General features: G+C 39.4%; 1 long non-coding RNA gene across 1 annotated transcript in view; it reads right to left on the bottom strand.

Annotated features, from left to right (window-relative positions):
* Window positions 1-9340: 9340 nt before the first annotated feature.
* The window catches only part of LOC132029654 (uncharacterized), a 9313-nt gene continuing 4257 nt past the window's right edge, over window positions 9341-14396 (bottom strand). The window contains exon 2 of the long non-coding RNA XR_009407889.1: window positions 9341-10620. This is a non-coding gene — a long non-coding RNA (uncharacterized LOC132029654). The remainder of the gene's footprint in view (window positions 10621-14396) is intronic.

The raw sequence follows: 14396 nt of genomic DNA, 5'->3' as shown, positions 1-14396 counted from the left end.
TTTATTAAAAAGTGATAACTCCAGCCATTATGTGATAAACACACAATAACAATGATAACCCAATCAATTATTGAAAGCCTATTAAGTTCTAGGGTTACTATTCCCAATTCACCATTATAGACCCATACATAGGATGATAATTATGATGATGAAAGCATAATGATGGAAGGAATGGTTGAGACTTACCTCTCAATGATATTCTTGGCCTAGCTTGGAATTTCTCCCTAGGTGCTTGTGGGGAACTGTTTTCGAGTTTTATGAATAAAGAATTCCGAACTAAGTATTTAAAAGACGACATTCTGTCCCGTCAATCGCTGCGGTGGTCCATCCGTCGCTGTAGTCGTCCTGCTATAGCGGGCAACTGCTCGCTGTAGTAGACCTCACTAAATCCTTCCCTCCGTTGTGGCGGGCATGATCGGGCTATAGCGGCACCGCTACAGTGGTCCAGTTCCTGCCATAGTGCACACATCCAGACTCGGCTGACTGTGGCAGCGGTCCCCCCGCCGCTACAGCGGTATATCCCCCGCCGCAGCGGTACCGCTGAGCCAGTAAGTTCACTAATTTCACGCTTTTTTCAACTCTACCACCCAACATTTCATCATAGGCCTCACAAACACAACAAAACATCCACAATGATATAAAAACGCCATACGGACTCGTTTGTGCACTCAGAATTCCCGGTGGAGTTCTAATATCCTACGTCACCTCCCCATGGACTCAACACAATCAAATAATAATTACAAACAAGTCAAGTTTTCAGTTCTTAGTCTTATACAATCAAGTTTCTATTAGCTCGTTCCACCCTTGGGAAGGTTCTATTTGGTGGGGTGATCCTATATTTTTCATAACGACCGAGAGAGTCGTTACACTAGATACCAATTAAAACATCATTCGTCCTCGAAAGGACAAAGATGAGGAATCTAGAAAAAGTTACCTGACTCGGCGAAAAGCTGAGGATACTTGCTACGCATCCCCGATTCTGTTTCCCAAGTAGCTTCCTCCACTGGGCGATTTTTCCACTGAACTTTCACGGAGGCTATTTTCTTCGATCTTAGTTTACGAACATCTATAGCTAAGATAGCTACAGGATCTTTTTCATACGTCAAGTTCTCATCTAACAAAGCCGAATCCCAATGGATTATGTATGAACCATCGCCGTGATACCACTTCAACATCGAATCGTAAAATACCGGATGGACGCCTGATAAGCCTGGAGGTAAAGCCAACTCATAAGCTACCTCCCCTACACGCTTGAGAATCTCAAATGGCCCAATTTACCTCGGGCAAAGCTTTTCCTTCTTCCCAAACCTCATCACACCCTTCATGGGTGAGAATTTCAACAACACTTGCTGTCCCTCCCCAAACTCAAGATCTCGAACCTTACAGTCCGCATACTCTTTTTGCCTACTCTGTGCTGCTAGAAGTTTAGCTTGAATCACCTTCACCTTCTCTAAGGACTCTCTCAGAAGGTCCATACTCTGAGGTCTTACCTCAAATGCACGAACCAACCAATGGGAGCCCAACATCCCCTCCAATACAATGCCTCAAATGGGGCCATGTCGATGCTTGAGTGGTAGCTATTATTATATGCAACTCGGCCAATGGTAAGAACTGATCCCAATGACCACCAAAGTCTATCACACAAGCTCGAAGCATATCTTCAAGAACCTGAATGGTCCGCTCGGACTGCCCGTTAGTCTGAGGGTGGAAAGGTTTACTAAGGTCCAGCCTAGTACCTAATTCCTCTTGCAAATGCTCCCAAAATTGAGATGTAAACGTTGTGCCCCTGTCGGACACAATGGAGATAGGAACCCTATGTAGCCTAACTACTTCACGAATGTAGATCTTGGCTAATTTCTCCGCGTCATAAGTTATCCGTACCAAAATAAAGTGGGCAGACTTAGTCAACCTGTCTATAATAACCCAGATAGAATCAAACTTCCCCAACGTCTTTGGAAGACCAACCACGAAATCCATTGTTATTCTTTCCCATTTCCACTCAGGAATGGGCATCCTCTGAAGTATACCTCCAGGTTTTTGATGTTCATACTTCACCTACTAGCAATTAAAACACTGAGCAACAAACTACACTATATTACGCTTCATCCTAGTCCACCAGTAGTATTGTCTCAAATCGTGATACATCTTAGTATAGCCAGGATGAATATAATACCTCGAACTGTGAGCCTCTACCAGAATAGTCTTTGATCAAATCACTCACATGTGGCACGCAAACTAGCCCCTTAATCCGTAATACCCCCTCTTCGTCAATCACAGTCTCCTTGGCCTCACCATGCAACACCTTGTAACGAATTTTACACAACTTAGCATCCTCAATCTACTTAGTCTTAATCTGCTCCAGAAATGATGACCGAGCCTCAACACAAGCCAACACCCTGCCCATGTTGGAAATATCCAGCCTCATAAAACTATTAGCCAGAGTCTAAACCTCTCTAGCTAACGAACACTCCAAAGAGATCAAACGGGCCAGACTTCGCATACTAGCCGACTTCCTGCTTAACGCATCAGCCACCACATTTGCTTTACTAGGATGATATAGAATGGTGATGTCATAATCTTTCAGCAGTTCCAACCATCTTCGCTGCCTAGAATTCAGAACCCTCTGAGTGAACACATGTTGCAAGCTGCGAAGTAGTGCCTCCATATTTTCAGCGCGAATACCACCGCTGCCAATTCTAAGTCATGAGTAGGATAGTTCTTTTCATGCACTTTCAACTGTCGAGAAATGTAAGAAATCACCTTCTTTTCTTGCATCAAAACAGCTCCGAAACCAGAACGTAAAGCATCACAATAAATAACAAAATTCTTGCCCTCCACGGGCAATGCTAGAATAGGCGTTGTAGTCAACAATGTCTTGGGCTTTTGAAAGCTCTCCTCACACTCGATGGACCACTGAAATGGTGCCACTTTGTGAGTCAAACGGGTCAAATGAGAAGCAATAGAGGAGAACCCTTTCATAAACCGATGATAATAGCTAGCCAGACCCACGAAACTATGGATTTCGATCACTGATATGGGCCTAGCCCATTACCTGACCGCCTGAATTTTCTACGGATCCACCATAATACCCTCTCTCAAAATTACATGCCCCAAGAAGGACACAGAAGACAATCAAAATTCACACTTAGAGAACTTCGCATATAGCTTCTTCTCTTGCAATACCCCAAGAGCAATCCTCAAATATTTCTTATGCTCCTCCTCAGTAGGTTACAACTGACGTGCATATCGGGACAAGAAATGGAAACGGGACTCATAAACAGCAACAGACAAGTTCCTCCGATCAATATTAGCAAACGCATCCTTCCTTCTGTCCCTCAGAGTACGTGGAACATACTTATCTAGAAACACTGAATAAAACTGAACTCAAGTCGACGGAGGTGACCCAGTGGGCCTGCACTCCAAATATGCCCTTCACCATAACTTGGCATCACCTAAGAACTGGAAGGTCATAAACTCAACCCCATACTTGTCCACAGCCCCCATCTTATGGAGCCTCTCATGACAACCTATGATGAACTCGTACGCATCCTCTAACTCAGTACCATAGAAAATCGGAGTCTTCATTTTAGTGAACCTCCAAAATAAATCATGCTCCTCACCGGTCATTAACGACCCTGCAACTGGCCTCGAAAATGCCTCAAAATTTGAAACTTCATCTAAGCGAGGTGTCACAGCTGCGGCATTGATACGATCCGGCTTGTGGAAGATACAGATTTAAATAATAAATACACAGAAATAAAAGATAGAGTAGAAATCAAAGATAAGAAGTGAAGAAATTGGGATGGGAATAGATGGATAGAAGCAAGACCAAATTAGTAAAGGAATTATAGAAAAATCTACGTATATTAAACCCAAAACCTCCTAATGGATTCCTACTAACAAACCTATACTATTTGAATTCAATTAAGAGTTAACCAAATGAATCTACATATGAACAACTCTAATATGAAATCAATGGAAAATGTGTTCAATAGCCAACAATGGAATCCACCATGATTAACTATCACTAATCACTAGATTAGCACTAATTCTACCAAACAAACTATCACTCATTTAGAGTATTCGTCTCAACATCATTCAAAGCTGAACTAATGAAATGAACTAAGTCTAGTATTTTATAATCCTAGACTAAAAGTAGACTAAGTTATTACAAAATTGTCATTAATGAGCCAACGGCCTTGCTTGGTTGGTATTCTTCTTTGGGAATTTCGAAAATAGCCTTCATGTGGAAATCTTCATCCTCCAAACACCAATTGTCTTGCAATTGTAGCCCAATTTTTCTTGATTTGCATCGTATATCTATAATTTGCACTTTTAGTCCTTTGCGCCTTTAGCCACTTGGTGTAGAAGTCACCACAATCTCTTCCCAAGCCATCATCCAAACGTCCCATGTCCTTCCAAGCATCTTTGTGCCCTTTGTGCCATATAGGATCATATCGTCCTCCCCTTCTTCAAAGGATTCATCCTCGAATCCGACCCTTCCAAAAACGTACACGAGCATGAGTACACATCCTCGCGCAACAAACAAATGTAATCATCATATAGCAAATGATAATACCTAAAGTGAGCATAGCATGCAATCAACACACTAAACGGCTCACTCTTATGATATAACCAAACGTCAACTGGATCTAGAAATAACATGTATCCAAATAATGCCATAGACACTTGGCTATTCAAGTCATTTTGACAAAAAGGTAGATCAAATAAACCAATGCAATTAGGAATCCTAACATGCAAATCCACATTGGTCCTAGCAATCAAGAAGCTTATATCTCCCCTTAAGTCAAGAAACAAGTGACATCCCACATGACTAAATGCAGTTCTACAAACAAGCCCATCCCAAGTCAAAGGTATCATACTAGCCCACCTAAAGTAAGGAATCACTCCTAAGTCATCACCGAGGTCAAATACAAAGGTATCACTCACACTAATTTGCTCACATTCCCCATGCAAGCCTAACATGACATCAAGTAATAACACTAGCAAATAATCACATGAATGGATAGAAGTGCTACTACTATACTCAACACACCAAGAAGTTACCTCCATGGCTTTAGAAAGCCCAAGAATAAGCATGAGCCACGAATACATACCGTCTTTGAAGGAAGTACAAGACGTGACTTCATATCCAAGTGTAGTCCAATGAGGTCTCTTCAAATGGTCTTCATCTTCAAGACTCCTCTTTTGATAAAACTTCATAAGCAAGTTAGTCAAATAATCAAGTTTATCAAGAGAGAGAGTTTTACCATTATGCTCATTCAACCTATGCCAAGCTAAGAGTAGCTTCTCTCCACCCCTTAGGTAAGAAGATCTAGCATAGTTCTTCCAAGAAGTGTGCTCTTTTCCTTTCAAATTATTCCCCTTCTTTAACGAGCACCCATCACTTTCAGAAGTCTTTTCCAAATTCTATGTTGGTCTATCAAGTGGGTTATGAACCCTCAAGAAGGACTTTTCATCACTGGGGATAGTGTCAAGAACTTCACCCACCCCATGCTTGTTGTCGAGACCAAGCTCATCATCATCCCTTAGTGGATTACAAAACACATTATAGCCTTGAAAGGTGGCTACATAACATTGCAATACAATCCACTATGCATATCATACTCACTAGTCATGTTATCATCAAATAGGACATTATCTTTTGAGAGAGAATAATCTATGAACAACGAAGAGTCAAAGCATGAAATTCTACTCTAAAAAAGACAAAGGTCAATTTTCACAACACTTTCATGCACACGACTAGGTAAATGATCAATTATACCAACATCACACTAAATTGAGGGTCATTAAGCACATCACAAGATTTCTCAATTAGTGGACTATCATAGTAATCAAATTGGTCAACACAATTATCCACACTAGCAAGAAGAATCAACTCGGTCGTCGCTAGGATCAACTAGTGGGTGAGCTATCGTATCACATGACAATATACTAACATGCAAACCACAAGTGTCAACACTAGGCGGACACAAATTGATCTCACAAGAAGAATCAACTCGGTCATCAAAAAGATCAACTAGTGTTGGAACACTCACATCAACATCATTGCCAACAACCATTAAAGCACTAAGCTCAACACAAGGTAAAGACTCATTAAGCTCAATTAAGGACAAGCTATCATTTACACTCACTTCAACAACATGGTCAATCACATCATTTGGGGTGTTAAGATTAGCTATTTTACCTTGAAGTTCGTACACAACATCTTCTTTACCTCGGATTTCAATTCGGGAGTCCACTTGCTCCTTCGGGAAGCTCTCAACTATCTCATGAACTTTCAAAATTTGAGGCTCAACATTCGGCTTGCTTCCAAGAATACCTGCACCATTCTCAAAACAACTAAAGAAGAAATAAAAGTTACAAAGGTTAGAATGGGGTTGTGACAACTCCCTCACATCACTCCTCACAACCTTTCCTTTTTCTACTCTGGAGTTGTCACTTTTTACTCCCTTACTCCTCTCAATCTTTTCTCTCTTAATTTCATGGGATTTGGGACAAGTGGCAAGTACATCTTTAGAAGGGTTAAGGGAACCCTCCACTTTACTCTTCTCTTTCTCTTCACTAGGCTTAGACTTCTTCGCCTTCATTTGTTGTGCTTGCCTTTCATAAGCGTTCCATCATTAGGTGAATCTCTTCTAAATTCTTCTTCGCCCATTGTGGGATTTCGGGCCCACTCTCCATAGAACGGGGTTCACTTGCAATCGCTTTATCTTTGGGAAGTACAGGTGGAAAGAGAGGTCTCCATTATTTGTCCACTACATACTTGTACCATTCTTGCCCATATGAAACGTTATGTTGTAGGAACCATGGATTCCCCAAACACAAGTGATAATTGTCTAGTGGAAGTACATCACACCAAACCTCCTCTTTATATTTTCCATGGGTAAAGAACACCCTTGCGCTCCTATCAACCAAGTACCCTCTTTGGCCATGGTAAGGGTCTCATTTCATCACGCATCCTATACCCAATGTCTTAACTACTTGCGGTGCAAGGTAGTTTCCATAACTACCATCATCAAACACAAGGACATACCCCACACTACCAAGCAAGTTCACCTTTGTCCTAAGAATTCGCCTTTTTGGGTCATTTCTCACTTGAGACCTTGCATCCCTTCTATTTCTATCACCTATCAATACTTCCCTCCTCCTACCTTCAACATCATAACCATATTGAGAACATGGTACCTTTGTATTAGGATGAGAAGTCTAATTCATTGTATTTCTTGAAGTAGGAAATGTATTTTCCCTTCTCTCACGAACACCACCATCTCTTCCAACAAACATTCTCTCCTTATGACTTCTCTTCTTGTACCTACAAAATGAGCAAACAAGTTTAATAGTAAAGTTCCTCATGTCACTTGTATTTGCACTCAAGCTTACCACTCAACCTAAAGCTGCTTCCAAAGTTGGCCAAGAACCGCTTATCCAAATCAATTCACAAAGTTGCTAATCTTTGTGGAAGAATAGATTTTTGTTAATTGAAAGATGGACGACTCGATTAAATGAAAGGACTTGAGCCAAGAAGTTACAACGATATTAAAACGAGAAAAGCTTGGAAGAAATTGGCACGAAATGAAATTTGGACTCAAGAACTAGTTAACAACCAAGTAAGGATAAATTACTAGTTGTTGATTAACTAGGAGAATCAAATAAATGAAAATAATAAGTGAACAAACCTTGCCAAACACTTAGAAAAATTTGGGAAGCTTTTGGCCAACACTTAGAAAATTCAGAGCTGCTTGTAGTGTGTTTTTAAAATGTAATTCATTCTTTCTACATAGCTCCGATTGATGAATGGTTTGTTGATTTGGAAAGTAGACTCGATGAACTTCAATTTAGATAGGTCATGGGTCTCGTAACTCCTTATAAACACAAAGATATGCCCCCCAAATTTGGGTCGAAATCTGCCAAACTTAGAAAAAATTTCTAAGTGTTGAGAAAAAAAATCAACTCTCTGAATTTGGGCCCCATGCGCGTGCAGAGGCGCATTAGGTGCTGACCTCAGTGATGACGTGGCAGCTGATGTGGCAATTTTTGAAAAAAATCAGAAAATTGGATTAAATATTTCTGATTTTTTTTTTTTGGAGACTTGATTTGGACCCACACAAACACCTTTTCACCCTTTTTACTTGACAATTTTGGATCAAACACTCTTTTTGGTCTTCTTCTTCACTATCAACATATGAAAATGCTTATGAATTCTAAGAACACCCAAAACTTATTCTATGCCCAAATCAACTTCTTTTTCTCTCAAATTTCCGATCTGAGTCCTTCTTGATTAGGAGAACAAAACCCAATAAAAATTAGCTCCAAATAAACTCCAAATCACTAAACTCACTTTGTTAGTTTCTAAACTTTTCAAGAACGCCTATGAAGATATGAAGATCTTCACGAAAAACTATGAACTTCCAATTTGCAATTTCTTCAAATCAAGTCCAATTAACTCCAAATTTCGAATCTAGCTCCTCCTCAACATGGAGAACAAAGCCCAATACAAATTGAAATCAATTAACCCTCAAATCAACAAACCCAAGTTTCTTGTTCTTCAAGTTCTTCAAACCTTCAAACCCAACAATGGTGAATTCTTCCAATCAACTTGAAATGGCCCCAAATTTTGTATGTGGCTTCCTCTCAAGTTAGAGAACAAACCCTAATACTTTTTAAGATCAAACAACCATGAATTCTTTAATACCCACTTCGAGTTCTTCAAAAAGTTTCAAAGCCAACAATAGATATTTGTCCAAAACACCTTCAAATGCTCCGAAACTTTAGATCTAGCTAGATTTGATATCAAGGAACTCAAATCTAACTTCAATTACCCACAAATCCAACCACAACACAAATTTTTGATTTTTTTTTTTTATGAATTTTCTTATTTTGATTTTTTTTTTTTTTTTGGATTTTCAAATTTTGAGCCTAGAATTAGAAATTGTAGGAACAATCTCTTAGCCTATGCTCTGATACCAAATGATACGATCCGGCTTGTGGAAGACACCGATTCAAATAACAAATACGCGGAAACAAAAGATAGAGTAGAAATCAAAGATGAGAAGTGAAGAAATTGGGATGAGAATAGAGGGATAGAAGCAAGACCCAATAAGTAAAGAAATTATAGGCAAATCTAGGTATATTAAACCCAAACCCTCCTAATCGATTCCTACTAACAAACCTATACTATTTGAATTTAATTAAGAGTTAATCAAATGAATCCACAAATGAACAACTCTAATATAAAATCAATGAAAAATCTGTTCAATAGCCAACATTGAAATCCACCATGATTAACTATCACTAATTACTGGATTAGCACTAATTCTACCAAACAAACTATCACTCATTTATAGGATTGATCTTAACATCTTTCAAAGCTAAACTAATGAAATGAGCTAAGTCTAGTATTTATACTCCTAGACTAAAAGAAGACTAAGTTATTACAAAAATTCCATTAATGAGGCAAGGGCGTTGTTTGGTTGGTAGTCTTCTTTGGGAATTTTGAAAATAGCCTTCATGTGGAAATATTCATCTTCCAAACACCAATTGTCTTGCAATTGCTGCCCAATTTGTCTTGATTTACATCATATAGAGATAATTTGCACTTTTATCCCTTTGTGCCATATAGGATCATATCAAGCATGCTGAACTCTATCCGGATCTGGGGCTGCTATCCCTGCACCCCTACCTGCTGGAACGGCCGGTATCGCCCCGGTCTGTGCCAATCCATGCAACCAATTCAGCACCTGCGCCATCGCATCTGGTATACCTGGAGCAGCTGTAGCCCCTGGCAGAACTGGCACTGCCGCTGGCTGAGCTGGTGTGGCTGCATCTCCCGCGGCCTCATTAGGAGTTATTGGAGGCACGGGATCAACTACTAGGACTCAGCCCCCAGCTGGTGCCGCCCCTCTACCTGCGCCTCCACCTCTACCTCTACCTCTGCCTGCTGTCGTGCGTGTTTTCGCTATCTGCGAGAGAACGAAGGATAGTCAAATACCAATTTAAATCATCCAGATACCAATTAGAATCAAGTATCACGAAAGAAAGAAAGAAAAGGAAATTTTCCTAGTGGCTGGTAGCCTCTCGAAGATAAGTACAGACGTCTCCATACCGATCCGCAAGACTCTACTAGACATGTCCTTATACGACGAGATCGATGAACCTAAAGCCCTGATACTACCTCGATTACGACCCAACCAGCCATGACCGACACCCACACTAACTCCTAGTGCGTGAACCAAAATGTAAGCCATCTACTCATTCAAGTCTATTTTTATGTTAACTAATTCAATCAGTTATTAACCATTCAAGCACAAGATAAATCAAAATTTAGTCATGCCATAAAATAAGGAAGTAAATGTGGAAGTCCTAACTATTACAACCCCAAAATCCGAGAGTCACCGTACAAGGACTTTAATCCAAAACATGTCTAAGGAATGTATGTTGTGTAACTAAATAACCAAAAATGTCTGGAATGAAAGTAGACATCAGAAAATAAGATCTTCGGGCGGGCTAGCATGGATAGAAGCTCATCCTAAATCTGTCAGCAAACGGCCTCAACGCTAGATATGAGGTCAGGTAGCAGTCTCTGGATCACAATATGCACTGAAAAGAATGCAACAAGGTAGTATCAGTACAAATGCTATGTACAGGTAGATATCATAGGCTGACTAAGATTAGTATCATGCATACATCATAAAATCAATAAAATAGACAAGCCAGTCAACAACACGTAATCAAATAACCCAACAACAAGTCAACCAAGTCACTTAACGATCAAGAGCCAGATCAATGGAAGCAAACTACGGAATAAATCTACCAATAATAACCATATACACGGTGTACACACATGCTAATTGATATCATTACTCAGTATTCATGACCTGCAGGGGAACCATGGTGTCCATGTACCACTCGTTCCGGATTCACTCCTCGGACCCGAGCTCACAGGAAGGCCTCATCCTTACCCCTGGTCAAATGAGCCTTTTCATATATATATCCGTATCTCTTTTTCACATTGTTTTCAATAATTGAATTATCATTTGTATCTCAATTTCACCAAGAAGATCATATTAGCTTCTCACCATAACATCATCAACTTGTAAGATCCAACCCAATGAATAGTGGCACAAAGCCTACATAATCACTCAATCAATAGCGTATAGGAATTTCAAACACACATATCATGTTTGAAGACTAGACATTCTTTCTCCTATCAATTTCACAACACATACAATCAACTAATCAAAGTCTAACTTAAGTAGACCGTAACCTACCTCAAATGTAGAGCTAGAACAATGCAAATTACTCCGATTAGCCTTTCCCTTCCGTAAAGCCTCAGAACACTCACAGTCTAGCAATTAAGATGCTAAATAAGTCATAATTACTCTAGTAACAAAATCAATTCAAAGAACACCCTTCCCTTTTGCCCCATTCCAATGGGTGAGTGATTTCTAGGTGTAAATCAGCCTAACATTGGCTTTAGCAACCACCAACTATCAATTTACAAGGCTATTTAATCAAAACATCTATTACAAGCAGTTTCCATGGTCAAGTTACCATTTTTATAGAACCCTAAGTCTCAATTCACTTAGTTCACGTCTCTAATGGTTCAATTCTTTATTAAAAAATGATAACTCCAGCCATTAGGTGATAAACATACAATAACAATCATAACCCAGTCAATTATTGAAAGCCTATTAAGTTCTAGGGTTACTATTCCCAATTCACCATTATAGACCCATACATGGGATGATAATCATGAAGATGAAAGCGTAATGATAGAAGGATTGGTTGAGAGTTACCTCTCAATAATATTCTTGACCTAGCTTGGAATTTCTCCCTAGGTGCTTGTGAGAAACTATTTTGGTGTTTTATGAATAAAGAATTCGGAACTAAGTGTTTAAAAGCCGATATTCTGTCCCCGTCAACTACTGCGGCAGCCTATCCATCGCTGTAGCGGACCTCACTATATCCTTCCCTCCACTGTGGCGGGCCTGGTAGCGGTCCTGTGCCATCCATAGTGGACACACCTAGACTTGGCTGACCGCGGTGGCGGTCTACCCATCACTACAGTGGTCCCACTGCTGTAGTACCACTAAGCCAGTAAGCTCGCTGATTTCATAGTTTTTTAACTCTACTACCCAGCATTTCATCTGAGGCCTTACAAACACAACAAAACATGCACAATGATATAAAAACGCCATACGGACTTACCTGTGGCCTCAGAATTCCCGACGGAGTTCTAATTTCCTACGTCCCCCCCCCCCCCTGTGAACTCAACACAATCAAATAATAATCACAAACAAGTCAAGTTTTCAGTTCTTAGACTTATACAATCGAGTTTTTATTAGCTCGTTCTACCCTTGGGAGGTTCTATTTGGTGAGGTGATCCTGTATTTTCCATAACGGTCGGGAGGGTCGTTACATGTATAAAAATAGCATAACAGCTTCAAGATACTTTGTCAAATAGATGATACAAACAAACCATCCTCTTTTACTTATATATGCGTGCTACCTATAACTGGCCCATTCTCTTATATACACATAGTATACTTATGATATACACATGTGATGTGTGTACCAAGTGTATATCATGTGTATATTCCTCTTCCTTTTCATTAACCTATACATATTCTGTGTATATCCACATTCTATGTGTTTAACTTTAGGCCTCAAGATCATTTCATTCACTTAATTAATCCTTATTACTTAGAACAGTGTTCAAGGACAAAACTAAAGCTAATTAAAGTCTAACTTAACTCTTATACATATCAAATAAATGATTCATCAACTTCATATGCATAGCAAGAAGTGAAAACTGTTTAATGTAATCACAGAAACATAGTAGAGGGATGCAGACAAAGAGAAAAGATTCTATAACTTATGGTCATCAAAACAGGGTTGGAGCACCGAGAGGTCTGAACTAAAACAACATTAAATGAACTGAGAATGTACAACTTTATATTCCCCGAAAAAACCACAGAAATGAACCTTTGTTCTAGTCAAACGGTAGTAAGAGCACGTTAACAAAAAGATTTCATGTAAGTTGCCACTTGAAATAAAAAGGAGAAGGGACCAACTATGTATATCACCAAGTCTCACAGAAAAAAGAATGGCATAAAGTTTAACAAAATTCTTAGCAACTCCGGATTTTTAACTCCTAATAGGACACTTGTTGTCAACACTCAACAACCTTAAACTAGTCCATTTTCCTTAGAAAAGAAAGCAGAATCACCTTACTGAAGTAACCAGTTTCCTCTTTTTAACCTCCTATATTCCTTTTAGACATTTAAACAAGTTAACTTTCCAACCCCTTTCTATTTCCAACCCTTTTATAAAATGGTAAGATTTGAGGCAGACCAATGCACCCTCATGACAGGAATGCCCCCCATGGTCCATAGGCTGTGTCATGACACCCCTCACTTAGTGGGTAGGTACTATGAGTGAAAAGACCACCCTAGGCCAAGTGGTTCAAACTGCTTTTAAGAGTACTCACAATATCCTCAAACAACAACATCAAACCAATTTCAGCTTATCACTATTCATTTTTTAAAACACAAACTCAATATTCAGTTATTTCATTCCACAGTTCCTAAAATGGGAGGACTTTAAGCACACCAACAGTATAGAATCAAATCTTACTAGACAAAGTACAACTTTACCTTTTCAATCCAAATTTACACTATAATGCACATTAACATCTACATGCAACAGTTCAAGTTCAGAAGTAAAAATTCTCACTAATCTTTTGTTAGCTAAAATATCCTCTTCCCAAATTGAAACTAAGTCTAGCACACAATATAGACAGGTCTAAACATAAATGCATCATACAGGTTCTTGGACATATTCATTTTGAAGCAAGCAGAAAAAAGCAAGCAAGTTAAGCTCTGAAACATGAATCTAGGTCCTGATGGATAACATATCTCCAAACTTAGATAATAGCAATTTTTAGTCCCTTTAATTATGGCAAAAATGTGACAGACCTTTACCCTTTGTTTTAACTTGGTTTTAAATAACATAAAGTCTCAAGGATTCCCAAAGGCATGATAAACTCTTTCTAACCAATCTTGACATCACTGTGAATCCCATATTCATAAGACCAGGGTTTAGGAGACGAGAAAACCACAGGGTCTTGAAAGAGTAACAGGAGGGTGAGGTCCTCACCTCCCCATCCCTCTCCTGAGTCTTTCTTTCAATAAAAAGGGATCAAAGGCCCCACTGGTCACTACCTCCAGTTTATGCCTAAGCTCACCTTTTACTCTTCCAAGGCAACCCCAACTCCCTACCTTATCCTCATGCCTAATGGAAATCACTAAGACCTTGTGGTCAAGCCTAGTTTGACATTGCCCTTAAATGAATTTCATCTAAACGCCTTGTTA

The sequence above is a fragment of the Lycium ferocissimum genome, chromosome 1 (assembly GCF_029784015.1).
Source record: "Lycium ferocissimum isolate CSIRO_LF1 chromosome 1, AGI_CSIRO_Lferr_CH_V1, whole genome shotgun sequence".
NCBI lineage: Eukaryota > Viridiplantae > Streptophyta > Magnoliopsida > Solanales > Solanaceae > Lycium > Lycium ferocissimum.
Note: the sequence above shows the minus strand (reverse complement) of the source record. Positions and strands in the feature narration are given on the sequence as shown.